Genomic DNA, 22,467 nt, shown 5'->3' on the forward strand with positions numbered 1-22,467 from the left:
AAACAATATTACATAGCTAAATAAGAAAAAGTACACAATTAATAAATGCTTAGTGCCGTGGAGAAAAATAAAGCAGAATGAAGGTCCAGATTGGGCAGGAAAGGGATGGCAAGTGGGTGGTTGGCTGGTTACCTAGTGGTCATTCCCAACACCTCACCTGCCTTCCTGTCTCCAGAGGCTGACAAGGAAAAATAATCACCTCCCACCAACCCTTGCAGCTAGCAGTGGTCATATCAACATCATCATCTCTGGCCACTGAGACAAAAGTAAGCCTCCTTGTAGGGTGCTGGGAGGCCCGTGAAAAAATCTTTCTTAATAAAATGAAAAGGGCATGTCGGGAGTGTTCTTTCTTAAGAGCCTGACTATCCCTCACTTTCTGCCTTTGTAAACTGCCACATAATGATATCAGTGCAATTGGTGGTATCTTATGGGGTCAAGGGAAGTCCTAAGATTCTCAAAGACACCACCCAGTGCTCTGACACTATGGAGCTGCCAGAACACCTGCCTTCAGACTACTTATTAAGTAGTCCTTGACGTCTTAAGCCCTTTTGAGTTTTCTGTTCAGTTCAGTTCCGTCGCTCAGTCATGTCTGACTCTTTGCGACCCCATGAACCGCAGCATGCCAGGCCTCCCTGTCCATCACCAACTCCCGGAGTTTACCCAAACTCATGTCCATTGAGTTGGTGATGCCACCTAACCATCTCATCCTCTGTTGTCCCCTTCTTCTCCTGCCTTTAATCTTTCCCAACATCAGGGTCTTTTCAAATGAGTCAGCTCTTCACATCAGGTGGCCAAAATATTGGACTTTCAGCTTCAACATCAGTCCTTCCAATGAACACCCAGGACTGATCTCCTTTAGGTTGGATCTCCTTGCAGTCCAAGCGATTCTAGTTTTCTATTTTTTGCCTCTAAATGCAGGGTCTTATTTCAGATAGTCATCAGAGAAGGATTCTCTGAAATGATACTAGAGCTAAAACCCCATTTACAGGAAGTCAGCCATGTGGAAATCAGAATGCATTCTAGGCAGAAGGAACAATGAGTCCAAAGGTCCTGGGGCAGGAACAAGCTTGTTATGTGGCTAGAGTATATGAATGTGGAAGAAAATGGTGGTGGTGGTGGTTTAGTTGCTAAGTTGTGTCCAACTCTTACAATCCCATGGACTGTAGCCTGTCAGGCTCCTCTGTCCTTGGGATTCTCCAGACAAGAATACTGGAGTGGGTTGCCATTTCCTTTTCCAGGGGATCTTCCCGACCCAGGAATCAAACCCAGGTCTCCTGCATTGCAGGCAGATGATTTACCAACTGAGCTATGTGCTTCACATAGCTCAAGAGAGAAAATGGTACCTGATATAATCAGAAATGTAGGCAGGGATCAGGTCACATATAGCACTGTAGGGCACAGGTGTTATTCTTATTGCAGTGAAATCCATTGCGGGCTTTAAGCAATGGACGAATATGAGTATTACCTGATTTGTGTTTTAAAAATACAACTTTAGTTGCTATATGGGTGGCTGAGAGTAGACGAGGAGAGAACAGTTAAGAGGCTCTTAACAATTACCCAGGTACATGATGACCAGGGCGGTAGCAGTGTAAGTGGAAAAAGTAGATGGATATTGAAAACATATTGGATAAAGAGCCACCAAGATTTGCTGATGTGTGACGGGGTAGGGGATGGAGATGATTCCTAAATTTGAGGACCTGAGATGCAGAAAGAAAAAGTCTGAGGAACTGGAAATCAGCAATTCTATTTTGGCTGAATTAAATTCCTATTGGATATTCAAGCAGAGCTATCCAGGTGACACCTGGACATATAAGTTTGGAGAAATGTCTCTTCAGATTCTTTGCCCATCTTTATTCATTCATTCATCATTCCATAAACATATTGTAAGATCATACAATGTGCCAGAACGTACTTTGCTAAGAACTGGACATACAGTGGCAAGCAAAACTGTGTCCCTACCCTCATGAAGGTCATAGTCTAATTAGTTGTGGAGGGGTGGAGAGAAGAGTAAGAAATAAGCACAAATAAAGACAGTAAGTTGTGGGCTTCCCTGGTGGTCCAGTGGTTAAGCATCCATCTGCCAGCGCAGGAGACATAAGAGACTCAGGTTCGATCCCTGGGTCGGGGAGATCCCCTGGAGGAGGGCACATTAACCCACTCCAGTATTCTTGCCTGAAGAATCCCATGGACAGAGGAGCCTGGCAGATTATAGTCCACAGGATTGCAAAGAGTCGGACATGATTGAAACAACTTAGCACGCATGCGCGGGAAGATCCCATGTGCCGCTAGGCAGCTAAGCACGCATGCGCGGGAAGATCCCATGTGCCGCTAGGCAGCTAAGCACGCATGCGCGGGAAGATCCCATGTGCCGCTAGGCAGCTAAGCTCGTGCACTGTAACTGCTGAGCCCACGCGCTACATCTATTGCCGCCCGCGCTCCCCAACCAGAGAAACCACTGCAGTGAGAAGTCCGTGCTCCCCAACCAGAGAAACCACTACAATGAGAAGCCCGCGCTTCCCAACCAGAGAAACCACTGCAATGAGAAGCCCACGCGACCCAACCAGAGAAACCACTGCAATGAGAAGCCCGCACTCCCCAACCAGAGAAACCACTGCAATGAGAAGCCCGCGCGCCCCAACCAGAGAGCAGCCCCCACCCTCGAAGCCTAGAGAAAGATAGCAATGAAAACCCAGCACACCCCCCCCCCCCAAAAGACAGTGAGTTGTTATAAGTTGTATGAAAGAAAAGAGCTATTGTAAGAGCTTGGCAGGAGGCCCCTTTCTTGGGCTTCAAGACTTGGGGAAGCTATGGAGGCAGGAGAAGCAGAGACAGAGGCCAGGGTCCTCTACAGTAGACTCGCCAGGACTCCTGCTGCAGACAGAACACAGGCCAAGGAAATCCGGTCACCACTGGATCCCCAGCTTCCTTCCAGATCCCGAACAATGTTTCAGGCTCCTTGGGGCCTGGCCTTAGGACTGCTCTTGTGACAGGCTGTTGTTGTTAAGGTGACTCAGAATTCTTTGCCCCATCACATGGGGGCAGGGAAGACAGAAAGGAGTAAGCGGGGCCTGGAGGGGCAGAGTACTTCCAGGCACTTCCTTTCATTCTGGTGCCACAAAGGGGCTCCACATTCTCCCTCCCCACTCCCCATTATGTGCCCATCAGGTGCTCTGCGACCAAAGAGAGGTAAGGAATCATGGAGGAGAGAGGTCTGACACCCCTCTGAAGGTCACTGCTCCGCGAGGTCAGTGGCTGCCTGTTGGTAAGTGCAACCTGAAGACCCCTCTGCCTGGTAAAGTGACAGGGTAAGTCACTGAGGCACTGATGTGTGTGCACTGTGCTCCTTGCTGGGACTTTTTTCCTGCCCTCTGCTGAGAATGAACCCAGGCCTAAGCACTGTCTTGTCTTAGAGGAGAGTTCCCTCACCAGGCCTGAGACAAGACTGCTTCCTTGGCTTTTGTTTTCTGGATGCTGGTTGGTGGCGGGGGGTGGGGGGGGGGCGTGGAATTTCTGTATTTCTGTACAGGGGAGGAGGGAGATACTAGGACCTCTGAACCAAGAGTGTGGCTGTGCCCCCTGGAGTCCTGCAAAGGGGAGTCCTGGATGAGCACAAGGGATCTTTTGAGGATGATGAAAAGGTTGTGAAATTGGATTATGTGATGGTTGTACAACTCTGTAAATGTTAACAAAAATCACTGAATTGTACCCTTAAAACAAGTGAACTTTATGGCATGTAAATAAGGCAATTAAAAAGAAAAGGCAGGCCTGGGACCCTTGCCTCACTTCCTCACTGTGCTCCAGGTAAGGGACAGGTGGTGATGGAGGTTTGCAGGTAGAGAGGTGGGTCCAAGGAATGGAGTTCCCCAGCTGGAAAAGAGGCCACTGCTCCAGGTCAGGGGTGGGGTGGGTTAGGGTTATACTGATGCAGCAGCTTCACCAGCCTTCAAGCACACACAACAATTCAGGCCATAATTACATCTCTGCTATAATCAGAGGGGATCCAAGACTAGAGGGGCCACCTTTTCTTTTTGTAGTGTCTAAGAGCCCCGAGTCCTAAAAAGAGGATGAGAATCCTAGGAATGTTTGTCACCAACTTTCCCATTGTCCTGGTAGGATGGAGCCTTGCCATTATTTAAAGGAAATAACATGTACAGTCCACAGGGTCACACAGAGTTGGAAACAATTGATGCGACTTAGCACACACTCAGACGACATGAATAATAGGCAGAATGCCACATCCCCGCCCAAGACGTCCATACCTCCATCCCTGTGAATATGTTACACTAAATAGCAAAAGGAACTCTACATAGACAATTATGGTTATGCAACTAAAAATGGGAAGATGATCTTGAATTAGCCAGGGGGGCCCAAAGTAATGAACCCTTTCAGAGACAGAACTTTCTCGGCTGATGGCAGAGAGCTACAACAGAAGCCAGAGACAGATTCCAAGAGTGAGAAGGAACTGATACGCTGTTCTGGCTGAGGTGGAGGGACCCACATGCAAGAACCAGGGGGAGGCCTTGGGGAGCTACGGGTGGCCCCCAGCTGACAGTCATCAAGGAAACACGCCCTTAGTCCTACAAGGACGAGGCATAGGATTCTACCAACCACAGATAGGAGCTTGGAAGGGGAATCAGCCCTGGAGCCTCTACAAAGAGTGCTGTCCTGTCAACACCTTGAAGCCTTGTGAGACTCTAAGCGGAGAAACCAGCCAAGCCCACCCAGACTTCTGATCTGCAGAACTGTGACCTAATCAATGGCTGCGATTATGTTGGCCAAATTTGTGTTCGTTTGTGACAGCAGCAACAGAAACATTCAATATAGATTTGTTATAAAACCGAGTATGAACACTGAAACTCATACCAGCCATTCTATCACCTTCCACTTCCCTACCAGGATCTAGGATATCAGAAACCCCCAAAAGCTTGAAGAATGTAGTACTTTCTACTTCACCTTTAATGTCAGACTGTAGGCTGAGAAACCCAAGTTGTAATTCTGATTATAAGCACTGAACAGCAAATCAAGAGACCCAGGTCTTATTTTTATATCAGTGTAAGGACCTCAAGTAAATTAATCTCCCTGAATCTGTTTCCACGTCTGCAACAAAAATGAGTTGGTCCAGATGATTTCTTTTTTTTTTTTTTTAAAGGTCATGTTCGCTATAGGAACTAACACTGACGGGCAGACATCATAATGAGCAACACACACTCATTTAGCTTATAAGCCACCACTCTCAGCTGGTGGAGAGCTCCTCCTCAAAGTGCACTTTGATGGGAGGAGAGGGAAGCTGCTAAGGGATGCTGGGGTCCAGCCCAAGGTCACTAGTCTCGTCTCCAAAGGAGAGATGAATTGTACTGAGGGGCCAGCCAAGCCCCACTCAGTAGTTACCCTGGATGTGCCAACAATCTCCTAATGAAGACTCCTCACAAGAAGTGGTCTGGTTTAGGAAAACCTGCCGCTTGTATTTGCTTCCCATCCCAGGTAACACCAGACTTCTTGGGGAGGAGAAATACTTGCTAGAAACCCTGACTGTCCTCTACCAATTTTTCACACCTCTGTTCCTAGAATGAGATCTTTCAAGTTTTGAAGAAAATAATTTGGCCACGGAGTCTGCACCTCAGTAAACTCAGTTTATTACAACAAACATTTTTTGAACAGCTGCTGTGTGCTCGTTGAATTCAAGTTTGGGAGGGAAATGTTCAATTTCATTTCCATTCTCTGATTTCAGTATCAACATCTTTAGTCATGAGACTGAAATAGGAGAGATGTGGGGAGGCAAAGACCAGATTGATTACACTTAAAAACAAAGAGCTGAACAGTAGATGTGATCTACAGCCTTTTGAAAAGAAGGTGAAGGATTCATTAAGAACTGAGTATAAGCACTGAATAGCAAGTTACCAAAAGCTTCTCTTTTTCCAAAGCATTTACATGTGTCTCACATCAAGTTTACATCAACACTCTGGGTAAATTTTGATCTGCATCACTGTCCTCAATCATGGTTTTCCAAGAAAGCCACCTTCAAGCTCATGGAGAAACTAGATTTGAATGTGCAGCACATGTATTTTTCATGGACAAATTATGCAACTACATATGTGGTCAGATGTGATTAAAAATATGGTTGAACACGTATTTGCACATGTTTCACATGGTTAATAACATATCTTAGTGCCATATATTTTTAGACATTTTATCAGCTAAAATGTTACTGCTATCACTTCTCAGTGCTTATTTTAATCCTCTCTGCATATAAGCAATGACTGACCGAAATCACCAACACCAGCAATTTTCAACTTCCTCTTCAGAGGTAGGTGTGACATTGAGTCCATACATGTGATATACTCCTACAGACACATCCAGAATTATGTGCAACACTTGGCACTCAGACTACAATCTTCAACCCAAGAAGTCACGTAGTCATGTAGAAAAGAATTTCAGACATCCTTAAATTTATTATCATAAGTTTTTAAAAAAATGAATAACTAGCAAACTTTGGTATTTTATTTAGCTAGAAATTATTTGCAACAGACACCCTTTGTTTGGGACATATTTTGACACTTTGATTGAAAAGCACTGTCCTGCTATACCATAAGTGTACGTGTGAAATCCCAATTCCTGAAGGCTAAAGGTGCATAGAACCAGGGAAAAAGTAATAAGAGAGAAACACATTCTCCACACTGGGCAATGGTGGGATAAGATAAACCTGTGACAAAAGTCCACTAATGAGCATTTTTCTGGAAGCAACTAATTTCCTACCTATGCTCTTTAAAGCCACTGACATCCCAGGCAGGTTTCATAGCCTGTATCTGAATTCAAAGGTGTATTTCTTTCTTGACATGTAGAAGAAAATACTCTAAACACACTTAAAATATGAAGAGGCTATGTTATCTCAACCACCATGCATGGTTCAAAGCACAGGCTCTTGAACTAGTGGTCCAGAGGTCATTTTGCCTCCCAGGGGACATTTGGCAATACTGGGACACTCTTGATTTTCACAACTCAGGGAGGAAAGTGTTGATATCTCATAGGTAGAGGCCAAGGATGCTGCTAAACATACTACAATAAAGAGGACAAGGGCTCCATTCCCAACACAGAACTGTCTGAACCAAGATGCCAATAGTGCTGAGGCTGAAAAACCTTGCTCTCAAGCCAACCTGCCTGGGTTTCAAATCACCTGTTACTTGTATAAGTTATTTAACATCTATGTGCTTATTGTCTTTACCTGTAAAATTAGAATAATAACAGTCTCCACCTTATTGATTTGTTGTGAGAAAAAAATGACACAAAAAGGAGCTAAGAACAATGTCCCGAACAAAGCCAGAGCTTAACAGAAGTTTACTTTTGTTATCACTATATGCATTGAAAAAGACTGAGAAGAAAAACACCAAAATTTTAAAATAAGTTGCTTCTAGGTGGCCAGACCACAACTGATTTTTATTTTCATTATTCTTTTATTTGTCTTTATATTTTCCAAATTTTCTAGAATTGTATTTGTTATTACTCTAACATCCAAAAATATTTTTAAAAGAATATAGAGGAAAGAATCTTCCTTTGGGACATAGTGGAACCAGAAAGACCTGGATTCAGATGCTGGCTTTATTTGCTGTGGGTGGCTTTGGGCAGATTAGTTACCCTGAGCTCCAGTTTCCTGATCAGAAATTGGGTCTAGTAACACATATCAGAGAGCGTCCATCAAGATTAAACATGACAGTCATTCAGTGCCTTGGAAATATGCTGAATGACAGGCTCCAAGAAATGAGCACTTTCCAAGTTTGGCCCAGGAAAAATGAGGCTACAAACAGGGAAATATATTCATGATGGTGACTGCCCTTTTGGTTTTTAAACTGTCCTCTCATCTCAACCCACTGTTTGTCTGGACTCAGAGAAGAAATTGCACCCACACTCTGATCTTTGTCTCTATTCCTTCTACCTCCCCTAGGATACACATCCTAGGAAAGGATCTGATAATCTGGTGGGCAGGGCAGACTAGCAGCCAGAAGTGACTGAGTGAAAGGCAGGACCCAGGTATCACTTTCACAAGCTCCATGCACCCTCACTGTTCCTCTTCGTGTTTCTTCTTTCATCCCCAGCCTCCAAGCTGAAAGTGTTCTTAGCAAGGTCTCTCCTCCAAGGGAGCCTCTCCACTTTCTCTCTGTCTGCTCCTGTTCAGCTGGTTGAGAGGACTGTCCCTTTTTAGATTTGAGAGGGATGAGTGGAAACCCAAAGAGGCTTCTAGACCCAAGCCTCTTGTGTGCACAGCCCTGCTCATCTGAGGAGGCCAGCAAGCATGCAGTTGGCAAGCACGCTTGCTGGCCAGCTATAGTGTTTCCAGCAGGGCTGCTTCTTTTCCACAACTCATTCCCTCCAGGCCACACTGAAGGCTGGGAGGATGCATAGACAGGATTAAAGGACACACGGTGAAAGAAAAAAAGAAAGTGAAGTCGCTTAGTCGTGTCTGCCTCTTTGTGACCCCATGGACTGTAGTCTACTAGGCTACTCTGTCCATGGGATTTTCCAGGCAAGAGCACTGGAGTGGGTTGTCATTTCCTTCTCCAGAGGATCTTCCCAAACCAGGGATCGAACCCGGGTCTCCTGCATTGTAGGCAGACACTTTACTGTCTGAACCACACCTTATCCACAAACCCTACTCTTAATGTTCTTAATGACCCTTAATCAGATGGAAAAAGAATTGCTGTTTAGTTTTAAGTCATGTCTGACTCTTTTGCAACCCCATGGACTGTAGCCCGCCAGGCTCCTCTGTCCATGGGATTTCCCAGGCAACCCATGCTTTTCCTTCTCCAGGGGATCTCCCCAACCCAGGGATTGAACTTGCAGCTTCTGCATTGGCAGGCAGATTCTTTGCCATTGAGCCACCAGGGAAGCCAAGGAAAAGAATAGAACGGGTTATATTTGTGTATGCTATCAGGAGGAGTGACTATTTTAAGCCTAGTTATTAACCTGATAACTTAAATTCAAATCCCAAGCAAACTTTAAAGATGCCCCAAGACAATCTCTTGTACTCAGGTCCTAATCACCACGGTATGGAAACGGCAGTCTGGCTCAATCAATTCTGACTCTGAAGATCCCATGGTTCTCCAGGGAGGAGTCCTGTAGGCCAGTGGGATAGGATCTTGGTGCAATGTCCCAAGGAGTGTGAGGGATGGTTGGTTAGGACAGGACAGCCTGGGGCAGGAAGTGACCTTCTCAAGACATTCTCTCTTGGCCCAAGGTGAACTATCTCAACATTGGGAGATGATGCCAGGCCAAAAAACATCAGAGGAAAATGAGACTGTTCAGGGTGCCTCCATGTAGATGTAGATACAAATATCAGGAGAAGTTCATTCTAAATGTTAAATAAAATGTCAGGGGGATTGGTAATCCCCAGGAAAAAAATTTATGGATCTTTCTTGAACTCTAGTCTGCTCCAGGGTTGGTCTGACTAGCATATGTAAATTTCAGACATAACTTTGACTGTTGCCAAGTTTTCCCCTACTACACTTTAACCTCCTCAAGATCGTTCCCCATAAAAGCATGCAAAACAAAATAGATATGGGCCCCAAGAATGCTGTCAGAGTCTTCAGTCTTCCCATTCTTCATTCACAAGTGCAGATTGAGATGATATCATAAACAGGCCAGGTGCTAAGTGCTAGAAATCCAGAGATGGAAGAAGTGGGTCCCTTCTGTCCAGAAGCTGACTTCAGATGACTACAATAGTGTTAAGTGTACTTGTTCCAGGGAAATGTAGATTTCAGCAAGGATCAAAGGCTTAATCTAAGAACTAAAGTTCAATAAAGTTCAAGGTGTCAGGGAGACACCCTCCTCTCAAAGTGTTTTTCAGTGAAAGCCTCAAGGGAAACACCTTATACCATGAGGAATTCCACAAATTTTGAATTCTTACCCCCTTTTCTTTCTCTCTGTTATCTTTGACCCACCCAGTAACTTCTTTAAGTTTTCCCACAGCATATAAGAATGAGATGTCATCTTTTCTTGTCAGGGGCCAGAAGGGAAACAACACAGACCAAGAGGAAGTAAACCTTATATTTCAGATATTTTCAGAAGTTAAAAAATCCCTCTTTTTCCCATAAAACCTGAGATAATTTGCAAAAGAGAGGTCTATTCCCTGTTTTAAAGTATGATAATGTTATTTTAAAGCAATAAATCTAGTCAGTTTGATAAAGCATAGTTTGTGTTTATAATTTTAGGAGTTTTTAATCTATTTATTTTATTCTGAAAACCAGGTAAGTACTGTTAAAGATAATATGGTTAGGCTGGTCTTGTTACTAGGTCCTGAGGATGGAAGAATGTTTCTGGGTTGATTAAAAAAAAAATCAACCATGAAGTAATTTTAGATTTCTTTTTTTCCTTTAGACATCCTTTGGTCACCATAGCAACACAGTGTTTTACTACCAGATATCTATACAGCACAAGGGGAAGAGAAGAACAGGCAATTACTTACTGAGTTATTTGGGGGTACAGAATGTGACTAGTGGGATAATTCAAAATTAAATACAGACTTCACTGGGGATCTGTTTTAGCCAGGGAAAACGATTCCATGTTCTAGTAGTGTCAGCTGGACAAAATTTGTAACCAAATCAACTGTTGACATCATCTGAAATAACGGAAGCAGGGAAGCAACACAGTTCAGTGGTTAAGAGCATGGACTCTGATGTCAAGTTTTTTCAGTCCAAACCCTATTTCTCCTATTTGATTGCTGTGTGACCTTGGGAAAGTTCCTTAACTTCTCTGTGCCTTAGTTTCTTCATCTTCAAAATGTGGGTACTAATAATAACTCCCACAGAAGGTTATTATACAGATTAAATAACCGAGTGTGCTTAGAATGATGCCTTACACATAGCAAGAACTTTATAAGTATTTGTTAAATAAAGACAAAATAAAATGTAAATCTGCTAGTTCCTCTCTTTGTGCTGGGTAGAAATAATCAAAGGGATCAAGATTTGAGTGCATGGCAGATTCTTTTAGCCTGTAACTCTGGAAGATTCCTTTGAGGACTTCCTGGGAGCCTTCTTGGTAGCTATTCTGAAAGATATGAGATTTGGTGGACAGCCTACCATCCCTAACAGAGAGCTGAAAACAATCACAAGCACTCCTGGTATCAGGGACATCAGAAGGAAGATGATCACACAGCACAAAGAAACAGCATGCTAGCCCACTCAGACTCCCTCAGCCACAGCCAATAACCTTTGGGAACATGGACACAGAATAAGCAGCTGAAAAAGGATGAAACAGGATTTGATTGTAGTGACATATGAAATCTGGCTGGTGTCAGTAATATTATTTTTCCCTCTTTCCAGGATTCAAAGGAAAAAAAAAATCTGTTTCAGCAATGAGTGCTTTGTTTTATTCATTATCACTGTATACAATGTCCATCTCATTTTTCTTCAACAGGCAGTTACTGTGGTGAATTATGCATTTTATAGAACTACCTAGGCATCTTTTCTGGACCTGTGACAAATCAAAAGCCCCTAACCAACATGTAAGCCAAGACAAAATCTCCAAGTGGCCTGGAAAACAGAAGGTATCATATCCTCTGAGCCAAATTTCAGCCACGAAACCGCGGGGTCTCTAGCACATACCTTCATCTGGACTTGATTTCAGAGACGGTCTCCTTGGGTCTTCGTGGTCAGGATCAGCCCTTGCAGAGGAGTTTGGAGGATGCCATAAACCACCACAGAAGCTTGGGAACACAGTCATATCTGTCCTCTGCCTTCCCCTTGGCTCACAGCCTGCTTCCTGGTGGGAAGACAAGATGACGCTGTGCAGGGGTGACTGTTAAACCATCTTCCCGCCCCCAGCCCCACTCTCCCGGCGCCCCTCCCTTCTCCTTTCCTGGGCTCTGGAATGTGTCACATGGGAAATGGATCATGTGGCTCACGAGGAGAATGTGGCCAGCTTCTCTCTCCCTTCCCCCTCACTTTTCCTTTCAGGAGCACAGAGGCAGAAATCTCCGACCTGATTGGCTCAGACCAAAAATCTCCATATGAAAAGGGGAAGATTCAACCATCCAAACCTCTAGTTACTTCGCCACTTTCTTTTTTATTTCTCATCTGAACATTTTATCCTGGACATGCAGAATTGCTTGGAAGGGCAGGAAAGGATGCTTTCTCCCCGGGCCCTCCCTTTCTTTCTTGTCATCCATACCCTAAGTTGGAATGGTGTTCCCTAAGCTCCCTCCAGAGCCCCCTTGGCACATCTGACAAAAATCAAGTGTTCAGCACCACGGACAGCATTATACCCCCTCAGCAGTGCTCATTCGTCTACTTCACTCTCGGGTAAATACAACTATTTTAAAAATATTTCCCTGAGGTTTTGTGTCTAAACATACACCTGGCCATATATAAGTAGGACTCCAACTTCCCCTACTGTCAACTTACTTTTATAAACACAAATATAATTTTTACATATCATCAAATGTCTACCTTCCCACCCCCATCCCACCACCCATCCACACTCTTGAAACATGCTCCATGTTTTGGGGGTGGAGAGGAAATTCTCATTACACAGTTTATCATATGCCCATATATCTATGCTCACAGGCACAACCACAGAAATATGTAGGTTTCCTGAGTGTGTATGTTCAGATGTCCTTAGCCCCATCCCTAGGCCTCAGGCAGGGCTGAGTTAAGAGGCAGAGAGCGAGTCTGGTAGGAGCTGTTTTGTGCAGGGTCTTTCCTGCTTCGCTGACGTCCTGGTTGCCATGGTGCTAGGCAACTGCTGAAGGGGATGACTGCGTTCAGAACCAGTCACCATGGGACCCTGCTGACTAAAGAAAGGAAGAGGGAACAGAACTGAATTGCAGAGGAGGACTTTCAATTAGCATTTTCAGAGCCAATTTACCTAATGGGCCCCTTCTTTACTGAATTGTTACTGACCCTAAATCTTGAAAGGATTCTAGGAATTAGTATGGACACTGTGATGGTAACTCCTTCCACCCTTCACTGCTTCTTTCCTTAAAAATCTATTTAGGTGCAACAGAATGAAAATGCCAGCTTCACAGAAGGACTGTGGCGTGCCATCAGAAAGCGGGGTTGGGGTGGGGGGGTGGAGGGGGTGGAGGGGTGGAAGAACACAGGAAACATACTTCTCAGGTTGCGGCTTCTGACTTTTATGAGGCCATTCATCTAGATCTAACAGGCTTAAGTGGGAGATACACTAGACCTACACCTGAACTAGGAACAATTGTGCATGCTTTATGAATTTACAGGAGAAAAGATAAATATTGTTAATTGTGACTTGTTGGATTATTTTAAATAAAAATAAATTTGAATAAAAAGGTCAATCCCTTGCATAACATTTGGACTATCCCAAGTTAGGAACTGAATCTATACATTTGTCTCTTTAGGTATACATATAACCTGTTTGTTTCTAACTCAGAATTCTAAGCATGGCAATTCTGAATATTGTATTTCTTTGGGGGGGGGGTTCAGGTAGAAATACTGACTTTCAATGTGCAGTAAGGCAAATTCTGTTAAGAAAAGAGGTAGCATAGAAGAGCCCCAGTGTAATTTCATGACCTGAAGCTCTTTCCTGGCGTAATGTCCGTAGCTTAAGACATGTTTACTTCTTTTATTCTAGGATAAGAATCAAGTTAATTCTAGTTTTTCTATGTAAGGCTCAGAGAAATTCAACTCTGTTAATTCTAACACTGGCCCCTTTCAGAAAATTAATTTATCAGGAAAGCTGGACATGTGTTTGAAGAAATTCTTAAGAGAGTCAGTCAGATGGTAACTTAATATCATCTCTCTTCTCTTAGTGAATAATAAGAATAATAATAACAGCAATGACAACAGAACCAGCTAATTATTTATCATGAGCCATGATTTCATTTTATCCTCCTATCCAACCAGAGAAAAACTTAACTGCATTTTTCTCATTTATTTAATAGACTCCTTGGAGGTTTAGCCTGACTTGGTAAAAGAAATTATCATATTTTTAATAAAACATTCATCACACTGGTAAAAAAAATATTGGGAGTGGGGTGATGTATTATGTTTCTCAGCAAATTATGGTGGCTCAGACGGTAAAGATTCCGCCTGTAGTGCAGGAGACCTGGGTTGGATCCCTGGGTCAAGAAGATCCCCTGGAAGAGGGCATGGCAACCCACTCCAGTATTCTTGCCTGGAGAATCCCCATGGACAGAGGAGCCTGGCGGGCTACAATCCATGGAGTGGCAAAGAGTTGGACACGACTGAGCACATCCAACCATAAGACAGGCACTGTCATTAACATTCCTGTTTTACAGACAAGGAAACTTAGGGAGGAGAAGTAATATGCCCACAACCACACCACTAGTTAGTATAGGAGCTAGGACTTGGGACTATTTAGTCTAACTCCAGAGCAGGTACACTATACTATACTATTCTATATCATAAATAATGGATTCATTTAAAGTAACATCAATTTAATGTGACTGATGTGATTCAGTACTGTAGGCCTTTGACAGAAGAAATCAGAAAGACTGCTTTAAATCATTTGAGAGCAAAAAAAGATCAAATTATTCATTCTTTTTAGAATGACTGCACATGTACATCATAGCTTAATGATAAAATAATAAAAAAATAATAATAATAAAAACAATTTCATAAGGGATAATAATCTGAAATATTATTAATAATAGCTATAAAATGCTATGTAATATATGAATTATATTAAAATATTATATTTATAATCATCAAACTTATTCCCAGCATTTTTGAAGAAAGTAGACAGTCATCTTCCATCCAACCCATAAAATCCCGTAATATTTGTGTAACTGGGGTCATATTTTGAAAATAATTTATGTGATTTTTTTTTCTCCTCTGCCTGCCTGGGGAATCAATTTCCTTGGGGACAGGGAATGTGGCACTCTTTGGAGTTACCAAAGTGATGGGAAAAAAAGAAGGAATAAATATTCAGCTTCCAAAATTTAAAACAGGAGTGTACAGCAAGACAATAGGCTTGAAATCCAAGCTACTGTTTTGAAAGCCATTCTCAAAATTTCTTTGTCTGTCATCAAACAAATATGGAAGACTTTGCTCAGATTGTCTGGTACCATAGAGCAGGCCTTCAGGCTGGGGCAGGCAAAAATTTTCCAAAGGGTCCCGAAGTCTGTAGCCAGTTCTATGAGAATTAATTTTTAGATCCTTAACTTCCACAAACTGATCTTCCTGTGAACTGGTGCAGTCAAAATATCATGCTGGTTCTTGATTCCCATCTAGAAATTTTTCTTCCCTTTTACCACAGACTGGTGAACCTCTCACCCACCTCTACGTCAAATCCTACCACGGTCAATTGCCTGGGAGCCAAGCAAAAGAAACAACTGGAAACATTGAGGATGCTATTGAGATATTAGTGAACTTGATAACTGAGTTAACACATCCTTTAAAAAAAAAGCTTTCCAACTTCTTTAAACAAAGCTGATACCAATGGTATTTTTCAGAGAACTAGAACAAATAATTTCACAATTTGAATGGAAATACAAAAAACCTCGAATAGCCAAAGCAATCTTGAGAAAGAAGAATGCAACTGGAGGAATCAACCTGCCAGGCTTCAGTCTCTACTACAAAGCCACAGTCATCAAGACAGTATGGTACTGGCACAAAGAGAGAAATATAGATCAATGGAACAGAATAGAAAGCCCAGAGATAAATCCATGCATCTATGGGCACCTTATCTTTGACAAAGGAGGCAAGAACATACAATGGAGAAAAGACAACCTCTTTAACAAGTGGGGCTGAGAAAACTGGTCAACCACTTGTAAAAGAATGAAACTAGAACACTTTCTAACACCATAAAATAAACTCAAAATGGATTAAAGATCTAAATGTAAGACCAGAAACTATAAAACTCCTAGAGGAAAACATAGGCAAAACACTCTCTGACATAAACCACAGCAGGATTCTCTATGACCTACCTCCCAGAATACTGGAAATAAAAACAGGGATAAACAAATGGTACCTAATTAAAATTAAAAGCTTCTGCACAACAAAGGAAACTATAAGCAAAGTGAAAGGACAACTTTCAGAATGGGAGAAAATAATAGCAAATGAAGCAACGGACAAAGAATTAATCTCAAAAATATACAAGCAACTCCTGCAGCTCAATTCCAGAAAAATAAAAGACCCAATCAAAAAGTGGGCCAAAGAACTAAACAGGCATTTCTCCAAAGAAGACATACAGATGGCTAACAAACATATGAAAAGATGCTCAACATCACTCATTATCAGAGAAATGCAAATCAAAACCACAATGAGGTACCATTACACGCCAGTCAGAATGGCTGCTATCCAAAAGTCTACAAGCAATAAATGCTGGAGAGGGTGTGGAGAAAAGGGAACCCTCTTACACTGTTGGTGGGAATGCAAACTAGTACAGCCACTATGGAGAACAGTGTGGAGATTCCTTAAAAAATTGGAAATAGAACTGCCATATGACCCAGCAATCCCACTGCTGGGCATACTGAAGAAACCAGAATTGAAAGAGACACGTGTACCCCAATATTCATCGCAGCCCTGTTTATAATAGCCAGGACATGGAGGCAACCTAGATGCCCATCAGCAGATGAGTGGATAAGAAAGCTGTGGTATATATATATATACAATGGAATATTACTCAGCCATTAAAAAGAATACCTTTGAATCAATACTAATGAGGTGGATGAAATTGGAGCCTATTATACAGAGTGAAGTAAGCCAGAAAGAAAAACACCAATACAGTATACTAACACATATATACAGAATTTAGAAAGATGGTAACGATAACCCTGTATGCGAGATAGCAAGAGAGACACAGATGTATTGAACAGTCTTTTGGACTCTGTGGGAGAGGGTGAGGGTGGGATGATATGGGAGAATGGCATTGAAACATTTAAATTATCATATGTGAAGTGAATCGCCAGTCCAGGTTCGATGCATGATACAGGATGCTCGGGGCTGGTGCACTGGGATGACCCAGAGGGATGGAATGGGGAGGGAGTTGGGAGGGGGGTTCAGGATGGGGAACACATGTACACCCATGGCAGATTCATGTCAATGTATGGCAAAACCAATACAATGTTGTAAAGTAAAATAAATAAATAATTTAAATTTAAAAAAAAATAGGGCCCCGCCCCCGCCCGCTGTGCGCGCGCTGGCCGGGCAGCATGGCGGCGGCGGCGGGCGCCCCCCCAAAAAAAAAAAATAAAAAAATAAACAAAGCTGAAAGCAAACCACTATCCAATTGTCCACTGAGAGATTCATTAAAACAGTTCTCTTAAAGAAAACTCTATTTACAAAAGAATGCCAGCTAATAAATGCAGAATATAATAGTTAGAATACCATTTTTGCAGGCCCCAGTGTAAGAAATGATTCAGGCAAGGACCACAACAGATATTCAAACCAGGAGATGAAAAGTTGTTGGGAACAGGTTGTTTGTAGATTATTTACAAACTTTCAATGGTGAGACTGGGAGAGGGGGTCATCATCTTAACCAAGTGACCAAATTTAGCATCACTAACAATGGTGGGCCACCGTCCATAGGGTAGCAAAGAGTCAGGCATGACTGAGCACACATACAACAATGGGACAACCTGAAATTAGTGTCTAACATAAAGCAATGTAACCTACTCAACATTACTCATGAAGTATTCTTTCCAAAAAACATTTATCTGAATATAATCAAACCTCTATACAGTGTGCCTCTCGGGGAGGGGAGTGGGGTGGGGGAAGCGGTGGTTGGAGAAACAAATCAAAGACATTATAAGAAAAAAATCAACCAAATTGAGAACACAGAATATTCTGCAAGAGAACTAGTCTGGACTTATCAGAAGGTCATTGTTTTAAAATAAGAAGGGTGAGCTGTGACAGATTTAAGAGACTAAAGAAAACCAATTGCAAAGCACGTAATTTGATGAAATGCTGACTGAGGAGAGAGAGTTAGTATAAAATAGCTCTAAAATATTTTGGGGACAATTGGGGAAATTTGTCTTGTGATTTGTATTAGATGGTGTCAGGAAATCATTATTTCTATTGGGTGTGAGAAAGGAATTGTAGTTAATGGGTGGATTTTCTTATACTTAAAGGAGATGTTGAAGAATTAAGGATGAAAGGTCAAGATGAATTCAAGTTACTCACATGTGGTTAAACAAGAAAAAATACGTACATACATAATCAGAAAAGGAAAGTAACAACTGGCGAATCTAGGTGAAGAGTGTGTGGGTGTTTACTGTACTGTACTTTCAACTCTGTTGTCTGAATGAAAATGGAAAGTAATAAATTCTGCTCTGTGGTGGACAAGGACATGCCACACAGAGAGTAAGAGTCTCTCCCTCTAGATCTCAGGTTCAGAGAGAAAGAGATAAAGGAGAATAAAGCAGCCAGTCACTGGACCTGACTCCTTCTAGACCTAAGAAGGATATGAGCGTATTCATTTTCTCTTGGTGACTCTTTCAAATTATTGGAAACAATGGCTTCAAACAACAAAAATCTACTGTCTTATGGTATTGTAGGTCAGAAATTCAACATGGGTCTTAGGGCTCAGATTATGGAGACAGCAGGGCCGTGTTCTCTTCTGGAGGCTACAGAAAAGAGAATCTGTTTCCATGCTGCCTACATCCTTTGGCTCTTAACTCCCTTACTCCATCTTTGAAACCAACCATCTTGTATCTCTTTAACCATTACTTCACAGTCAGAAAGTAACCATTCCAGAGTCACTCCCTGTGACTCTGACCTCAGACTGGAAAGTCACTAGATTGGATCCTCGAGATAATCCAGGATAATCTCCCCTCTCAAGGCCTTAACTTAGTCATATCTACAAAGTCCCTTTTACCCTGGAAGGTAACATATTCACAGGGTCTGAGTATTAGGGTGAATATCTATAGGTGTCCTAACCCTGTGTACCACAGTAAGTTACCTCCAGGTTGAGAGGAGCACTCAGGGCAAGAGATCTCTGCTTTTGCTCCCCTCTGGAGACAGCTCCCCTCACACCTCTTTCTGAACTTTGCATGGCCATTTGGGCCAATGGCAAATTTTCTACAGCGTACACAGGCATACAGAGCAGCTGACCATCCCAAGAGTTTCCTGTTCCTTTGAAGCATGGATGTGAAACTAACAGCCATGGGACCTGCTGTGGTCAGGTGAGGTGACTCGATAGCAAGAGCCAAGGAGAAGCAGAGTTGCTAAGGGGGAGAGGCTGTTCCTCCCTGGGAGATTTGCCTGAAGCCAAAAATGGGCCATGAATTCATGAGATCCAGGCTTCAGCATCACAGGCCAGCAGGTTCCCCAGTGATCAGGCCAGCAAGGGGCATCATGCAAAAACCCTGCCCGTGCACACAGTAGGTCCAGAACGAAGCCTACTCACGAGTCCACAAGGGTGTATCTATTGCCCCTCCCCACCCTTCATACACATGGACGTTATCGTCAGAGACGATGTCAGGACCTCCTTGGGAAACATTATGAAACAGGACACATTTTTATTCAAAGGAGACTTATGCTACTTAAAGGAACCACTTAAATAATGAAATTGATTGAACTATATTTGAGACTGAACTGGACACTTAGTTGGTTTTTCTGTAATCGAACAGTTGGGATGACTTTAAAATATGACCACAAATTCTTTGATATGCCTCCCTTCAAATGGTGACATCTAATAATATTTCTCTTGAACATGGGCCATCCTTACAACCTGTTTCCAGTTAAAATGATGTGGTAGAAGTGATTCTCTGTAATTTCTGTGGCTAGATCATCGCAAGGACAGTTTCTGCCTGGCTCTCTCCCTCTTGGATGACTCATTCTTGGGGAAGCCAGCCACCATGTCATAAGGACACTAATGCTGTACTGTAAAGAGGTCCATGCATGGAAAACTGAGGCCTCTCACCAACCAGTGCCAACTAGCAACAGGACAGGGAGCCACCCTGATATCAGATCCTCCAGCCCTAGTCAAGCGACTGCAGTCCAGATGACATCTTTTTTTGTTGTTGTTCTGCTGGGTCTTCACTGCTGCACATGGGCTTTCCCTAGTTGCAGCAAGGGAGGGCTAATTTCCAGCTGTAGTGCATTGCGATGGCTTCTTTTATGCAGAGCACAGACTCTAGGGTGTGCGAACTTCAGTAGTTAATGGCATATAGGCTTAGTTACTCTACGTTGCGGTGGAGAAGGAAATGGCAACCCACTCCAGTATTCTTGCCTGGAGAATCCCACAGATGGAGGAGCCTGGTAGGCTGCAGTCCATGGGGTCACAAAGAGTCAGACACGACTGAGTGACTTCACTTCACTCACTTTATACTTTCTCACTGGAGAAGGAAATGGCAACCCACTCCAGTATCCTTGCCTGGAGAATCCCATGGACAGAGGAGCCTGGCTGGCCATGGTCCATGGGGTCACAGAGAGTCAGACATGACTGAAGTGACTAAGCATGCACACACTCTATGTTGTGGAATCTTCCTGGACCAGGGATTGAACTCATGTCCCCTGCATTGGCAAGTGGATTCTTATCCACTGTACCACTAAGGAAGTCACAGACAACATCCTGACTGCAACTTTGTGAGATCCCAGGCCAGAACTACCTGGTTAAGCTGCTCCCAAATTCCTCACCCACAAAAATGATAAGGTAATGCTTATTATTAAGTTCCTAAGTTTGGGGGAATTTTGTTATGCAATAATAGATAACATACCCACATGAAAACTCTAGAAAACAATGAAGAGAACTACTTTTTCTTGGCATATTTGAGCAGTAGTGAGTTAAAAAGTGTCCCTGCTGCATTTGTGTGTGTTCCTGTTGTGGAAAATTATGGTTTTATTAATCCAAGGGCAGGAGGAAAGGGAGAACACAACTAGCCACATTAGAGAGCTATCTAAGGGGAAATAAGAAAGCCACTGGGGTGGAGGTGGATTTATTATAAAGATTCTGAAGAAGAACTGCAGGGAACTCAAGAACAGGAAGTGGTAGTGACACCAAAGATGGGACTAAAGTAAGGGACAGAAAGCTGTCAGAGCTGAGATAGCCACCGACTCCATCTCTTTCTCTCTTGAGGCTACAAGACCTATTCTCTCCCATTTTCTCTCTCTTAATTAACAGCATTCACCTGCTTCTCTTTTGCAATCACCTTGTTCCGATTACTAATGCACAAATGGTGGCCTCAGCTCTGTGCAAGTTACATGACCTTACAAAATTCAAAGCTTGTATCTAAATGAACCAGTCTCAATTAAAACAGAATTACAATATGATGCAGCAAGCCTACTTCTGAGTATACTGTTGTTGTCTAGTTGCTCAGTCATGTCTGACTCTTTGCAGCCCCATGAACTAGAACCCCCCAGGCTCATTTGTCCATAGAATTTTCCAGGCAAGAATACTGGAGTGGGCTGCCATGCCCTCCTCCAGGGGATCTTCCCAACCCTGGGATCAAACCCATGTCTCCTGCGTTGGCAGACAGATTCTTTACCACTCAATTTAGTTCAGTTTAGTCGCTCAGTCATGTCCAACTCTTTTTGACCCCATGAATCGCAGCATGCCAGGCCTCCCTGTCCATCACCAACTCCCAGAGTTTACTCAAACTCATGTCCATCGAGTCGGAGATGCCATCCAGCCATCTTATCCTCTGTTGTCCCCTTCTCCTCCTGTCCCCAATCCCTCCCAGCATCAGGGTCTTTTCCAATGAGTTAACTCTTCGCATGAGGTGGCCAAAGTACTGGAGTTTCAGCTTCGGCATCAGTCCTTCCAATGAACACCCAGGACTGATCTCCTTTAGGATGGACTGGTTGGATCTCCTTGCACCAAGGGACTCTCAGGAGTCTTCTCCAACACCACAGTTCAAAAGCATCAATTCTTCGGCACTCAGCTTTCTTCACAGTCCAACTCTCACATCCATACATGACCACTGGAAAAACCATAGCCTTGACTAGACAGATCTTTGTTGGCAAAGTCATGTCTCTGCTTTTTAATATGCTATCTAGGTTGGTCATAACTTTCCTTCCAAGGAATAAGCGTCTTTTAATTTCATGACTGCAATCACCATCTGCAGTGATTTTGGAGCCCAGAAAAATAAAGCCTGACACTGTTTCCACTGTTTCCCCATCTATTTGCCATGAAGTGATGGGACCAGATGCCATGATCTTAATTTTCTGAATGTTGAGCTTTAAGCCAACTTTTTCACTCTCCTCTTTCACTTTCATCAAGAGGCTTTTTAGTTCCTCTTCACTTTCTGCCATAAGGGTGGTGTCATCTGCATATGTGAGGTTATTGATATTTCTCCTGGCAATCTTGATTTTAGACACCTGGAAAGTCCACTTCTGGGTATATACCTAAAGGAAATAAAATCACTGTCTAGAAGAGATGTCTGCATTCCCATGTTCATGGACATATCATTCACAATAGCCAAGATATGTGGAAACAATGTGTCTGTTGACAGATGAATGAGTAAAGAAAATGTGATACACAAATACCGCCCCCACACACACACACCCACACACACTGGAGTATTATTCAACCTTAAAAAAGAAA

At 43.0% G+C, this 22,467-nt stretch overlaps 1 protein-coding gene across 5 annotated transcripts in view; it reads right to left on the minus strand.

Annotated features, from left to right (window-relative positions):
• Positions 1 to 22,467, minus strand: part of GPR19 (G protein-coupled receptor 19) — a 39,095-nt gene that overhangs the window by 12,703 nt on the left and 3,925 nt on the right. For all 5 annotated transcript variants that reach the window (XM_043441552.1, XM_043441551.1, XM_043441550.1 and 2 more), the window contains exon 3: positions 11,592 to 11,748. The gene's annotated coding sequence lies outside the window, so the exon portion shown is untranslated. The remainder of the gene's footprint in view (positions 1 to 11,591; positions 11,749 to 22,467) is intronic.

Source organism: Cervus canadensis, chromosome 21, assembly GCF_019320065.1.
Source record: "Cervus canadensis isolate Bull #8, Minnesota chromosome 21, ASM1932006v1, whole genome shotgun sequence".
NCBI lineage: Eukaryota > Metazoa > Chordata > Mammalia > Artiodactyla > Cervidae > Cervus > Cervus canadensis.